The sequence below is a fragment of the Leptinotarsa decemlineata genome, unplaced genomic scaffold (genome assembly GCF_025532065.1).
Source record: "Leptinotarsa decemlineata unplaced genomic scaffold, Ldec_3_MD MMD2_tig00026328_RagTag_RagTag, whole genome shotgun sequence".
Taxonomy (NCBI): Eukaryota; Metazoa; Arthropoda; class Insecta; order Coleoptera; family Chrysomelidae; genus Leptinotarsa; species Leptinotarsa decemlineata.
Window position 1 is genome coordinate 4,173,903 of NW_027412688.1, and position 14,287 is coordinate 4,188,189.

Below are 14,287 nucleotides of genomic sequence, written 5' to 3' on the forward strand. Positions count from 1 at the left end.
CAACAAAGAAGGATTCTCGAATATTTCAAGTAAGACACCAGCAGTGGGGGAAAATGGTGCGTCTCTAAAATGATATTCAATATATCTTATCTGTCTACAGCATGTAATTTGAATGCATATTTTCGAAGATATAACATATTCAAAATGCAGGAACATAGCGGCGGTACCGGTATATGTCGCTCTTTTGAGAGTAACCTCTAATAAAACATGATTGTATTGTCTACTGACAGAAAAGCTGTGCAATTTGTATATAAAGACATTCTGTCGTATATTCATTATCAGTATTGCACCCGTGCGGAGCCAGAGCGAGTCGCTAGTTTATGTATACAGGGTGATTCAAAAGTACTTTGACAAACTTCAGGAGGTGATTCCTCACAATATTCCAATATGAATTGTCCAAATAAATAAATGTCCGGAAACGCTTCGTTTCCAAGATACAGGATGTTGAAGTTTTATTTTTATTTTCGTTTTTTTCAAATAACTTTTGAAATACTGAACTTAATTAAACGAAACTTGGTAATAAGAGGTTCGTAATAACTTCAACATGCATCGATTATCAAATAATCGACATGAAGTTTTCAAGTCCAAATATTTAGAAAACGGTTGCTTACAGCGACTAGTAACAAGGGTAGCTAATTTACGTAGACATGATAGAGGTATCGATTTTTTTACTGAAAAATGTGCTAGAAGTACGACCAAAAAAGTTATGAATCTTTAAAAAAGAAAAAGACGTGTAGGTGGCCCCCCCTAAGAGTAAGAGCAATAAGAACATCAGGTTCGAATTCGACACCTCAAAAACCTCCTATTACCAAGTTTCGTTTCCGGACATTTATTTATTTGGACAATTCATATTGGAATATTGTGAGGAATCACCTCCTGAAGTTTGTCAAAGTACTTTTGAATCACCCTTTATAAATAATCCTGTGTTCAGGAACAGTTCTCCAGAAAAAAATTCATAATATAATTTCAAATAAGCCTTGAAAGAGCACTCCGAACGTATTCAGGAGATGACCGTAAAGAGTGGTATTTAATTTTGTAATAGAGATTGTAAGTTTGCAAGCCTGTAATTGCTCTTCATTAGATGTTTATTTGAGTAGCCTTATATGACCTGTTAGTGATTATATTACGTAGTCAAATGAACTCAGGTACTTACTATGATTTACAACGATAAAACCAATTTTGTTCGCCACTAACTTTCTCGTTTCCTCATTCAACTTCAGCCCAGATTAGACTCGTTTAAAATACGGTTGCAGTAAAACTAGGTTATAGATTCATTGGTATATCGTTTGTAGTAGTTCTCTGTTCAACGTGAGTTTCACAATTGTAGATACATGTATCGATCAAGTTTGAAGTGGCGATCAAAACTGTGGTAAATCGAAGTAAATCTCAGTACTGAAGCGAATCAATCAACGTAAATGTTATCACCACGTTGTCATCTTCTAAACACTATGAGCGTTCAAATCAGTTTTGATTATTATTGAAATCGATAAGCATATGATGATATTAATTAAATTCAACTGAAGCTGTGAAGTCCCCTCGGTGTTAATCAGTTTAATTTTGCAGAAACAAAGATACGCCAGTTTCAATTTCGTAGCAAACAAGCTTAATATCGGGTAACAGTCGTATTAATTAAATTTGTAATGAAGGACGCAATAACATTGATTATCAGCTTTGATTAAACTGAACTTTCCTTTCGAAGTTGTTGTATATGCGAGATTCGTTAGTAAATTGGAATAGTGTCTTGTAATTTATACTTAACAATAAAATAGCTGTGTTCGAGAATTAATTAACCTTTCGCTTCGGTACACTGAGTGCCACTCCTTCCTAATATTCAATTCAGGAAGTATGTGTTTTATGGGAATGATCCCCAGATGCAAAATATGTCATCAAATATGTAGTTATAAAGAAAGTTGCGATGGAGAAATGGAAATCGAATCCAATTACCACATTCTTGTACACTGCGTAGAAAAAAAGCTTTGACCGCCAGGCGGCAATTGAGGCCCCCAAGCCCCCCACAATTTTTTTTTGACTTATATAGAGCGGCTTCGGCGCACTCAATGAGCTAGGTTTCCATAATAGGATTACCTCAGCCTGAATACCCGGACGCGAAGGTCACAAAGACAAGGTTTCGAACCTGAAATTAAAAGAATTCGATTTCATAAACAACACACTTGATTCCTTTCACTGCTATCCAACAGAATAGAGTTCTTACAGTTCAACAACGTATCTTCGTTAGAATTCACCGCTACTTCGGGAATTCCGCAGGGTTCGATTTTGGGACCTCTCCTTTTCGTGTTATTTGTTAACGACGTTTCTTGGTATATCGATCACTATCGATTTCTCCTATATGCCGATTATATCACGCTTTCTGGAAGAATCGAACAAGATGATATCAATAATCTATTTATTAACTTTTCAGTATCTGACTTACCTCTCAACAAAGCTTGATGCAAAATAATGAGTTTCACACGAAGGAAGTCACCCACTATCAAGAACTATTTCATTAATCACACCAATTTACAGAGAATCAATGGGATGAAAGGTCCCGGGATCATTTTTACTGGTGTTTTCAGTTTTTCTCGGCACATTGAATACTTAGTATCTGAATGTTATAGAAAAATGAGCTTTGTCTAGAGATCTAGCCGTGAATTGAATCGCGATACTTGTTTGTTACTTTTTAACTCCATTGTTCGTTCTGAGCTGGAATATGGTTGTGTCATTTGGAATCCAAAACCTTTTTATATTCTGATACCGTAGAAAAAGTCTAGAAACGAATGTCTGGCCTTTGTTTATATCGTATTCTAGCCAATAACAAGAATAATAATAACATTATTAGAAAACTGAAAGTATCTGAAATTCTCTACACTATTAGTTTTATTGTACCTGACGTATGACTGAGAAGAATAAACAATATATTTCGTGTCTCAAACAATATGTTTTCTCTTTAACGAAACCGTTAACAAAATGGCGAGGAACTGTGAACTGGAGGTATTCAGAATTACAGAGGGACAACTCCTTCGAATGCTCAAATGTGTCTGAATTTTTTTACGGTCATTTTATAATTTATTGTTTCATATTGTTATATTTTATATCGATTTTAAGTGTATCAATGGAACTCAATGCATACTATATGTAAGGATCTTCAAAAAAACTTGCATTATATAAGTGGAAACCATTCTATTTGTTTGTTTGTTCAGTATAAATGAATTTCTATTCCAATTCTAACTCTAAGTATAAAGGTTGATAGTTCAGCCCATGAATAAGCATCCAAAGCCATCATAGATTCTGAATCCTCCTTCGAGCTGGTGAAGACAAGGTAGAAGACATCTATCAGGAATGAGGCAGATGAAAAAGTTTATGGAAGAATCACATACCAAATTCACGGAAGACCTGCTGAATCACAACCTCAAAATTCTAAAGCAGTGGTAGGTTCACATTGTCTGTTCAAAAAGCATATGACCATCAAGGGTCTGGCTGGAGTAGCTCAATGTGATAGCGAAACGTTAGCAGAACTAAGACATGGGAGGTGATGTCAAAGCTGTGGAGTCTCATAAAATAGATCAAGCACGATTGAAGGATTCGATAATCAAAGAGCATCACGAAATATCTACGAAAGCCGTAGTGAACCAGCTCAGCTTCATAATTTTGCTGTAATTTTCATCTTTTCGACGTTTCGGTTCCTGCTTTGTAGCAATTTTCAAAAATGACTTGAAACTCTACTTATATGACTCGAGGACGAGGTCGCAATCTCCCTTGCCCCCAACTCTCGTCACCAGCTCTATGCTTGCTGTGTTCAGCTCTGAGTTCGCACTGGTCACCTTGATGTTTGGGGCCAAAATTTATATTGTTAGACAGGTATAGAGTGTTAGATAAATATATTGTGGTAGGTGTGCGGTCTGCCGGACCGGGTACCTGAGTTATTTCCAGATATCTTGCGTGACAACAATGACCTCAATGCTTGTGGTAGTCTCTGCGAATAATCTAGTTTATTGAGGCAGTTGTGACATTTCTCAATTTCGATTGCTTTACGATTTATCCTGGTCTGGAGATTTTTCTCCGTAACAATGCTCTTGGTGTTTTCGAAACTTATTGTGTGGCCTGTTTTCTGGTGGTGTTTGAAGAGAGATGTTGCTGAGTCTGATTTGCAAACAGCTAGTTTATGTTTATAGGCTCTGTTAGGAATTCTTCGGTTGGTCTGGTCGATATAAGTTCTGTGCTTCATTGCGTATCGTGTCCTTGGTTGTTCTTAAAATGATGGAGATTTGGTTGTTAGCTGTGAATATTGTCTTCACGTTATGTTTGTTCAGAATTCGCCTTTCTTTGTCAGTAACTCCATGGATGTAGGGGAGAAGAGCTTTTGTCTGGTTAGTCTGTTCCTCGGATAACTCGTAGGGTGGGGTTTGTGTTTGCTGTCGTTGCATGGACCTTTGTATTTGGGAAACGAAATAGTCGTTTTGGTGAAGGGCGTCTTTGAGTTCGTATAGTTCCCTGGAACTGTTGTGGTTTTCAGTGAGTCTTATAGAACGATGTATGAGGGAATTGAAAACGGAATTCCGCTGGGCATGATGATGATGGGACTCGACTCTCCGGAATACGAAACAACCCCTGGAGACCCAACCGCTTTCCTTGAAAAAAGACAAAGGTACTCATCAATAATTTCAATATTCCCACTGAGAGAAAGATTCCTCTCATTCTAAAAGAGAACTCTTCTCGTACACCCCGCTTGTATGGTTTTCCAAAAATACACAAACAAAACATTCCCCTTCATCCCATTTAGTTCACTTACACCTGCCGTTGCCAAGTATCTTGCAGATACCCTTCAACCACTAGCCGAACATTCCTCATCATATGTTCGACAATCCTATCAATTCATTGAAATTCTGCAATCCTTCAGTATCCAACAAATGTACATCTTCCTCAGACGTAGTATCCCTTCTCACAAATATCCCAGTATCCAAAACTTAGTCCTTTCACTAAACGAAACACCAAATTCCACAAGATACGACCAACCTCATCAGCTACTGCATGTCCAGCACATATTTTCTTTTTCAGGATGAATTCTACAAACAAGTGAAAGGCGCCGCAATGGGCTTTCCTCTCTCTCCAGTCCTTGCAAACCTCTACATGGAGGACTTCAAAACCAAAGCCATTGACACGTCTCATATCAAACCCACGTGTTGGCTCCGATACGTGGATGCCGTCTTCGTTATATGGCCCCATGGATCCAAAGATATTCATGCATTCGTAAACCACATCAACTCCTTACACCCTGACCTGAAATTCATAATGGAAGTTGAAAATAATAACTCAATCTCTTTCATGGACGTTTTTGTCACAAATTTCGACAACTCCTTCTCACACACGGTCTACCGAAAACCTACCCATACTAACCGATACCTCAATGCTAAGTCCCATCATCATCCTGCCCAGCTGAATTCCGTTCTGAATTCCCTCATACATCGTTCTATAAGACTCATTGACAACCACAACAGATCCAGGGAACTATACGAACTCAAAGCCGCCCTTCACCAAAACGACTATCCCATCTCCCAAATACAAATATCCATCCAACGGCACAATAAAAATCCGTTTATATGAATAACATTGACTTAACCTGTTTTCAACACTATAAGAGTTGTTTATTGACAATTAGATGAATAAGATGTTGTTGGCCTCTTACTTATAAAACCATTTTGATGAAGTGAAATAGGAGATGTAACTTTTGGCTTTATATCTCTATGAAGTGACATTTTGAAAGCCTTCGCAAAAATACAAAGACTTGCAATGGCCCCAGTATTATCAATAATACCCCTTTTTCTTGATTTGTGTGTTGGAAAAAGCGTTGCCCGTTTCCAAGTCTCTGGAAGTAACTTCTTATATATATCGTATATTGATGGACTATGTAGCACTCATAAACAAGAACCCTACATGTATTTTTGTGGTGGGTAGAAGAAAAGTTTCCACGGTTAATCTTCATTCCATTTTTCTAAGTTTGCGCCAAAATTAGAACAATACGTTCTTCGAGGTATCCTCGTGAATTTATGCAGAGATGCAAATTAAAAATAATTAATATTCACTTCACATTTTGCTGAAGTACCCATTTTAAATATTAATTAATTTACCAGAATGAATATTCTGGAAGACCAAAACTTTGTAATCTAGAGCTATTTCAAGTATATTAGTTTCAAAAACTAATTTCACTTGTGAATTACTTTTAACTCTTTGATATGGAGTTTGTTCACTTCACCGTCATGGATAGATAAGTTGTTCCATCTGAGAGATGAGTTTTCTGCTTACGTGTCTTCTGCCACTACAGGCAAAGCACCGAATAAATTCACAAGAAATAGTTGATTCAGATAACGACTGCTACAACGGCTTCATAAGATAATTTTCATGATAATAGAAATGAATTTCAGTTGAGATATAAATAAAATAGATCAAAAGTCATATAAGTTCATGAAAAATCCGAGTTGATTTTGTTATTATAAGGTGATTATAGGAATATTATAGGGTCTTTCAACAGGGTCTTCCGAATTTTGACAATTGATAACGGCCATCTTGTTGGAGCTATTATTATGATATGTCAAATTATTCAGCCTCTCTTGTCAAATCACCATAATCTATATGCCATATATCCTTCACATAATTTTGATAAGATCATGCATGGCCCTAATTTCAGTACAGAACTGAAATCTCTTCGAAACAAGCCGAGATATGTGGATATTCATCAGTTTCCTATCAAGGTTAATTCACAAGTGATTGATCCAACTTCTTCTCTTTCAGTGCGGTCAGTGGACTCAGGTCATTCTTGCCCCCAAATATGAGTTGCAGTCCTCGTAGTTCTAATTCCCATTCGATGGAAGAGCTTCATGAAGCAAGTGCCGAATCGATTCCTCTAGGAAACCCTTCTTCACTAGGAAGGATCGATTGCAGCTTGAGAAATGGTTCTAATGGAGATTCTGTGAAACGTGTTCTTCCTTACGAATCAGTAGAGAGTTGTCCTGGAAATCTAGAGAAGAAAATTGGATTGGATAATTCAGAATACACTTGCTACAAGAATAGCATTTTACAAGTATTGTTCATGACGAAGAATTTAAGAACGAGGTTTTAATGATGAACGAGAACGGGAATGTTTCCTACTTATTCATCAAACTCAAACACCTGTTCATGCAGCTGCAGTTTCGTAAGAAGGTATCATCTTCACCTCCAACCGATTTCCTGGAGTCTTTGAAGTCCACTAGATACTCGTTAGGACAACAAGAGGATTGTTCCGAATTCTTGGGGTTCTTGTTGAATACTCTTCGTGAGCAAAACAATAGCAAAACAATACTCCAGACCGCTCTTGATTGAATGATTCCATACAGTCCATCTCGTCTTGTGTTTGTAAATCTTTTGCTGAAAAAATCTTCACTTGTTTACTTTGTAGTGAATGTTCAAGAGGTAGCGAAAACTTATGTGGATTTCTGGAACTTCATCTAGCTTTTCCTAATATGACTAATAACCAGTCTGTGCAAAGCTTATTGTTAAATCATCTGAAAATGGAATTTTTAACAGGTGATGATCGACTGTATTGCCAAACATGCGCAAAACTAACTGACCGTTATGAGAAAACAATTATACCTGAGGCACCAGTCAATAATAACACTGATGATCTTCAAACAAGACTCAACTTCTGACGGAAGCAAGAAACTCTTTGGAAGGTTCAAAATAGATGAACATTTCAATCTAGCAGACCACTATTATAATATTCCTGTCATTGTTCACTCTGGTTCTGGCGTTGAATTTGGTCATTATTACGCCTTGGTCAAAGACGAAACGGACTGGTTTAAGTTTGACGATAGTCGTGTCACGAAGTGTTCTGGCGATGCATTGAATCTATTGGAGTCTCTTTGGACACTCTACATGCTGTTTTATAAGAGAGAGGGCATTGGTAGATCAAGATCTTCAGATGATGTGGTGCTGCAGGTTTTTCCGGGTTTTCCTGCAGCTGAAAAAGCAAATGCGCCACTGGAATCAATGAAGTCGCTCCGGAGCGCCAATTAATTTTTATTGTTGTTTTTTTTATCGTTATTTTAATAAAATTGACGATTCACCATGTAGGGATATTTTTATCCAATCACAGAATAGGGAGTAACAGTGGTATTTACAAATATGTACTTACATAATATAATTTGTGAATCTATATAAAAAGAAAATTGAAAACAGAACTGTCAGTTAGCTAAGAAATGTTTTTTGATTTGTATAATCTGGTTGTTGGATATATATTTAGGACATGACTAACAGAATTAGTGGTATCTCACATTGTATATATTGGAGATTTTTCTCATTATATTTGTATGCGGAGTGTTGAGATGAAATGTGACACTGATCCTAGATGACCGTCTAGGATCCCAAAAATTCAATATATGTAACAGATGAGAGCAGGTGATGATATTGTTTATGACCTTGAATAGAGAAAAAAGAATAATATTTACGCCTTACCTCGAGACCACAAAAATTGTGAGTTACAAGCAATTCATAATAGGGTATTTCTACAGTAGAAATTGTGCATTCAAGTAATAATAATAATAATAAAAAACTTTATTCACCGTAAGAGTACAGAATATAAATGAATGAACTACATGATAGAGTGGGAATAAAGACTTGAACGATAAGCGCTATTGCACTCGTTTGGTTATTGTGTAACAAGGAGTATAATTTATAGAATACGCTACAAGACAAATAAAATGTAACATAGAAACAAAAAAACAAAGTAATTTGAAAAGACATGACGGTATAAGTTGACAGAAAATATAAATAAAACAATAATAATAAGATTCGTGTAAACTTAATACAGGGTGCCTGTTTATGGTAACAATGAGTATAATTTCTAGAATACGCCACAAGACAAATAATATAAAAAGAAATAAAACTAGTACATAAACCAATATATGTTGATAGAATGTAAAAATAATAATAAGGTTTGTATAAAATTTATATAATGTGACTAGGGTAATATAGCATAATTGGTTGGTATACTTTTATTCTAATATATTTATCACATATTGTCTTTGTTTTTCGAATATAAACGATTTCAAATTCTTCTTGAAAATTGGAGTGCGGTTACTGTTTTTAATTTCATCAGGAATAATATTTTAGAATTTGGTTGATGTGTATGAGAATGCTCTTTGTAAAATTGACTTTTTCAGTATGATAGGATACCGTAATTTCTTGTATAGTAACTGTGATGTTCTGGTTTTATTTGATTTTTGTTGGAATTGTATTTGACGAGTACGTTGTAAAAATAAAGCTGTCTAAGGTCCATTATTTGACATTCCTTGTATAGTTCGTCCGAGGAATAGCGATTGTGTCTGAACATTATAATTTTAAGTATTTTCCTTTGCAAGACTTCTAAAGTGCCATATTTCAAATGACTTTCAACCAGCGCATAATAAAGATTTTTTAATTCTTTAATGGGGAGGTATTTCCTCAGAAATCTGAAGTTTCTTGATGACATACTTGATATGAGTATCCCATTTCAGGTACCTATCCAAATAAACACCTAAATATTTCACTTCGTTAACAGCTTGAATTGTAAAGTTTGATGTTTGGTTTTTGATAAGGAGATTGTCAAAAGGGCAGGAATTGTTTGAATTGCAACTGAAGGGTAAGAAATTGGTTTTCTCCATATTAACAGTGAGTAATTTATAGTCTAATCATTCTTTTATAGCTTTAAAATCCGTTTCAACTACATTTTTGAGGTTATTCCAGGTCTTTTCCTCATAAAAAATGGCTGTATCATCTGCATATCCAATTATTGTACCAGCTGTATTGAGTTTGAATACGTCGTTTATGTAGAGATTGAATAAAGTTGGTCCTTAGATTGTACCTTGGGGCACACCACATTCTACTCTTCTCGACTCGCTTTGTATCCCTTCGATTCTAACTGACTGTTCTCTATTGAGTAAATAGCATTCAAGTGATTGATGACTTGTTTACTTTATGGTAATTCATGAACACTTAAATGGAATTATTAAAAAACTTTTGTTCAAATAACACTGGTAAATTCAATTTATACGACCGGTTTCGGGTTTAACCCCATTATCAAGTATAAAAAAGTATAAAAAGTGTATAAAAGTTTTATCTGTTCTTCTGTTTTTTAATCAGCTGTCACCCCCATACGATTGACAACTCTCAGAAGTAGGAAAACTTATTCGAGCTAAGGACTAACGAGGTCTTATCTTTCAACGTGTGATTCCTAACACAGTTGCAGAATCATCCCAGCTTCAACCAGATACATTCTTTCGAGAAAAATATCTGGTCGAGGCAGGAATCGAACCCACGGTCTTCCAATCGTGAGTCGGGCGCACTACCACCGCGGCCAATTACACAACAATTCCAATACCTCAATTGATGGAATTACAGGCCGTTCCTATATCCTTTGAATGCAAACTGTAATAATCCTTTGTATCCTCAGCTTAGCAGCGAGCAGTGAAATGTTCAAGAGACCTCAGAATCGTTGAGGTATATAAAAAACAGAAGAGGTCATGATAAAAAGCCTCGTGGGACCCCGATTTTAGGATTTAGAGTTGTACTGATATTGTCAATACACACCTTTTCTTTTTGTCTAAATAAATATCCCATAAATAATTGTTCTAATAGACAGCAGCAGACTTTCAGAAAGTCTGTACCAAATTATAATTTCATTCATTAACAGGTCATAATAAGCTTTAAAATCGCCAGAACTCAACATTCATTTGAGGAAATCATTTTCATCTGGACCAAAAAAAGTTGTTGAAATTCTAGAGAAGGAACTGATTTTTTTCTATAGGGAAACACATGTAGACTATAAACGGAGAATAGTACCTTATATTTTTATATCTTCAATGGAAAACATACCAATAACGGGATAGAACCGAATGAACAAACGTAACTGACAGAAAAATTTGGGTTCGTTATATATGATTTTTTCAAAATAGTAATCTTAAGTAACATGGAAATATCAAATAAGTTGCAATCATTTCTATAGCTCCGGTGTATCTCCTACGTAAGTGCAATCGCAAATAATATTTGTGACATTCACAGAAACATGGACGAATCAGCATCCGCCTTTTTTAGAACGTCATTAAATTATCCTGTTTTTCGCTAGGTTCTGCAATCTAGTTTCGTGTTTTTTAAAGCTGCTGTAAAATGAATATGAATGAAAAATTGTGAATTTATGCAGAATATCTGCACGGAAGAATATTTAATATCGTTATTGCGACGACTTCATAAGAGAATAGAAAGATATGGAGCCGGAAGTTATAGACATAAAGTCTCTTGGCGTATTCAAAAAGTTCTGTAGTACGGAGTTGAATTCTTGGAGTGTTACTTTGAAGAGACAGTGAAATGAAACAAACTCATTTTCTCGAAGCAAAAAAAGAGATATTTGATGATCAATTGTGAAGAGGCTTTAATGAAAACGTAAAATGGTTTTTTCTTCAGATCCTTCGTAGATTTCCAATACTCATAATCACTCATTTTAACCTTTCTATCTTGAGATATGCTACTTTATTTAAAATATTTCCTAATATCTTGATGAATACTGAGAGGTCTTGCTGCTCATGAGGAAGTTATACAGTGCATTTCTTTAACGTTCCCCCCCTTTTATTTTTGAACGGGTTAACTCAAAAAACTAAAATTCCAGATAATGAAATTAATACGTGAATGATTTATTTTGAAGTGAAATTGACAGATGAAACTTTCGAAATGGCGACTGGTCGCCATCTATGAAAAAAATTGAATAGAAAGGGCGGTCTTGTGACACATTATTTCGAAGCTCCTGACAAATACTTCATAACCCTAGAATATGAAGTCGTTTATAGAAACGACAAAAAATATCAGTACGACAATGAACATCATTGTTCAGTTAGAATATTCTCATTTAGTTTTCGGTTTTACAGACAGGTACCACGTCAACAATCTCTAAATTGGTCAATTCTCGTCCATTGGAAGAAAAAATTGAAGCTATTTTTATTCATGGTGCGACGCGTTTGTGCAGGAATATTGGGAAACCATATTGTAGGACCCCTATTTATTGATCAAGATTCAACAGGGGAACAGGGGAACTGGAAACTACTGTTGAACCTCTCATCACTGAAATCGTCGAAGGGAATCCTAATGAATTCGATATGGATATTGTATCCAACAAGATGCAGTACCACCACATTACTCCAGACAAGTAAAAACTATTTAGATACTACTTGACCGGTCGTTGAATTGGCCATCGAGGTCCTACAGAATGGCCAGCCCGCTTGCCAGATTTGACACCTTTGGACTTTTTATAGGATTCGATGACATTTCTCTTAAATAGATGACCAGCTATCTCACAGGCCGATCACAGAGGTTCAAACTGGATGATTACTCATGGTCATCCCTAAAAGAAACAGTCACAGTTGTACCGCAGGGAAGTATTTTAGGACCCTTGATGTTTATTATTGTTTATTTTTGGTTACCTTACTTTCTTATCACATTGTCAAGTACATCTATACGCAGATGATATACAGCTATATTTGTCTAACACCGATACAGAAAGTTGCATGGCCAATATAAACACAGATTTGCACAAAACATTCCTATACTCGGAGAATCATGGACTGAAAATCAATCCAAATAAAACTTTGGCCTTATGCATAGGGTCTCAAAGACAAATAGTAGAAACTCAGTGTAACTTTAGGCTCACTCTCGATAACGCAGACATTGACTGGGTAGACAGTGCTAAAAATCTTGGTGAAACTATAGATAGCTCTTTGTCTTTCCACGAACATGTGACCAATATTTTCAAAGTATCATTCTTCAAACTCAAATCGCTATATAAATTCAAGTATCATTTTTGTTAAAAATGAAGGAGCTGAATATGAGGTACAGAGTCCAATATTTGATGAAAATTTTTGGGAAAGAAAGTTTTTGGCTTCCTACTATTCCATCTGATAAAAAAAAAAGGGATGAGAGAAACTTCCAAAGAAAGGAAGGAAGTAATCAATTTGAAAATAAGTAACTCTATACATTTTTTTGTATCAGATGGAGTAGTAGAAAGTCAAAAACTTTCTTTCCCAAAAATTTAATCACTCCTAAAATATAACCCCTTCAATTCGAATAAGATTCCTCTTGGCTGGGATTAAATCAAATAGGTGAATGAATGTCATTACCATGTCATCGATGACATGAGCAGATCAAGCTTATTCCGTGACATTGAAACATCGTAATTCATTAATGAAGTGTGTGTATTTTCTATAATGTTATCCAATTTGGTACTGAAGAGCCTTAGGGCAAGTGTCTTACGGCGAAACATCGGTATATACCAGTGAGGGTGACAGTGTTCCATGTGAGTGCAATTTATTACCATTCATTCAAAGTAGAACTCATGTGAATGATATCTGATTCTTATTCCACAACAAATGTTGTATCTTCTGTATAATTCAGTGTTCACATAGAAGTATTTGTTTCGAAAGAATTTTTTTCTTTCGTTTAATTCAATGTTTATATGAAAGTAGCTGTTTCAGGAGGACTTTCTTTCAGTTTGTGTCTGGAAGTTACTTCTTTGCGTGATCTACACATCCATGTATAGTGTTACTTATTTTCAAATTGATTACTTCCTTCCTTTCTTTGGAAGTTGTATCAGATAGAGTAGTAGAAAGCCTAAAACTTTCTTTCCCAAAAATTAATCACTCCTAAAAATATAACCCCTTCAGTTTGATAAAAATGTTTTTGTTTAAGTTGCTTCAAACTAAAACACCTAGTTATTTATACTAGTTCACTAAGCAGCCATTTTGACATACATGTGTTCAATTTGAGAATTAACTCATTCAACATACCTAGACACAGTACTTCCAAATTTCAAGGATGTTTTCCTTATATAGCCCCTTCCTATCTGAATGAAATTTTACCCCTTTCAAATCATAATATTCATCAATTTAAGAAAGAAATTGATTCACAGATGCCTACTGCTCAGTGCTAATTTGAAAGATTTAAAATTCAATGTACGGTGGTGCAATAAAATTGTTGAATTCACCAAAACAATGTTGGGAAAATTAAGAGTTATTAGCAACTAGATGATGTATTATTTTTTCTCTTCTCTATCATTGTTTTACTAAATAAGTATGTTTATAATTATTTTTTTATACTTACTGTATAATTTTTGGGAAGGGTGGAAGATAGCCTTTGGCTAACCCTTTTCCTTTTATGTATAAATATATTGTTATGCATAATAAACGACTTCTCCATTTGGTATCTGATAAATGGGAAATATGGTGGGGGTAAAATTTCGCTA